This window comes from Rhinopithecus bieti, unplaced genomic scaffold (genome assembly GCF_001698545.2).
Source record: "Rhinopithecus bieti isolate Rb0 unplaced genomic scaffold, ASM169854v2 scaffold_15769, whole genome shotgun sequence".
Lineage (NCBI taxonomy): Eukaryota > Metazoa > Chordata > Mammalia > Primates > Cercopithecidae > Rhinopithecus > Rhinopithecus bieti.
In genome coordinates this window covers 308,480-309,956 of record NW_016809129.1, presented here as the reverse complement: position 1 = coordinate 309,956, position 1,477 = coordinate 308,480, and the positions used below count along the sequence as shown (strand labels likewise).

The 1,477-nt window shown below is 56.6% G+C and overlaps 1 protein-coding gene across 1 annotated transcript in view; it reads right to left on the bottom strand.

Annotated features, from left to right (window-relative positions):
• The window catches only part of LDHB (lactate dehydrogenase B), a 35,671-nt gene extending 34,405 nt beyond the window's left edge, over positions 1-1,266 (bottom strand). The window contains exon 1 of the mRNA XM_017888626.1: positions 1,154-1,266. The gene's annotated coding sequence lies outside the window, so the exon portion shown is untranslated. The remainder of the gene's footprint in view (positions 1-1,153) is intronic.
• Between the last annotated feature and the right edge of the window lie 211 nt (positions 1,267-1,477).

Sequence of the window (1,477 nt, the reverse complement as noted above, 5' to 3'; positions counted from 1 at the left end):
AAAAAAAATTAGCCGGGAGTGGTGGCGGGCGCCTGTACTCCCAGCTACTCGGGAGGCTGAGGCAGGAGAATGGCGTGGACCCGGCACGCGGAGGTTGCAGTGAGCCGAGATCGCGCCACCGCACTCCAGCCTGGGCGACAGAGCAAGATTCTGCCTCAAAAAACAAACAAACAAACAAAAAAAGAACGACAAACGGTAAAAATTTGTCTCTGAGTCTTGGTCCCTTATGTCTCCTCACTGCGGTGGATATAAATCATAAGAAATAAACGAGTGCCTTAATTTCAGGAACAAAGATCTTCTTTGCAGAATCTTTCTCACTGTAAAGATTCAGGTTTTGCTTTTGAATTCCTCCCCTCCCCCCATCCCCCAGGCCTTTACTGCAGCTTGTACTGCTCGCGGCGCGCACAAACCATCTCCTCCTCAGGGCACAGGCAGCAAACAACAGCAGATCACAAGGGCAGGCAGAAGGTAGAGATTTCCCCGAGTAAGGTCTGTGGGGACAAGTCTAGGAATTCTTTACTTGGAGAACCCAAGGCTGGTAAAGTAAACGAAGCACCTAAGCATCAAGAAAAGAGGCCCTGCAGGAAAGAACTGGCGCACAGCTCCCGGAAAGGCTGAGAGCCGGGTAAAGGTAAGTACAGCGCCAAACGTGCTGGTCATCTAGGTGCCTTTCTCCTCATCCCAGCGAGTGCAGGGGCATTTCTCTATTACCTTGGTAGTAGATTGAAATATTCGAGGTAAATATCGTCCAGCCTTCACAGGCCACCTGATTCCGTCCCCCTCCCCCAGCTACTCGGGCACGTGTCCCGACTCCCGCCAGCAGGCCGTGGGGGTGATGTGGCCGCCATGAACCCACCAAGGACAAGCAGGGCCCGGTTTTAGCTGCAAATGCAACAAGTCTCTCCCCTGATAGAACTCCCCTGAGCCGCCGCTGCTACCCTCTGCCTTTCTGCTCCTCCGCTAGGGCACGACCCGCCCTGCGCCCCAAACCGAGCGGCAGAGTCAGGGCCCGAGGCCGGATGCTCAGAGCTAAAGGCCACGGAGGAGAGATGTGCTTCTTCCTCCTTCCCGCGGCTCCCCACACAGTTACTCCCGCGCACGTCCCACCAGCTTGTCTGTGAGCCAGAATTCAGGATCCTGAGCCGAAACCTACCAGGAGAGGGAAGGCGCTGGAGACCTCTGTAACAGCAGCACTGCGGAGAAGACAATGTGAGCTGCGTGCGTCTCCTACGGCGCCGGCTCTGCAAGGAGGGAGGAGGGGGCGGGGCCCCACAACCTCCGCAGCCTCTTAGGTTTCTCCATTGTGATTGGAAACCCGAGCACCGCCTACCCCTCCCCTCGGCTCGCTCAATCCCCTTCAAGGACAAGGGCTCAAGTGTGCACACTCTCTCCCCCACCCTCCAGATAAGGGGGTCACCTTCCAGAGGCCTCCGCTCTTAGCTGGTCTCACATCTCGCAGGCTCTTCAATGCGGAGGC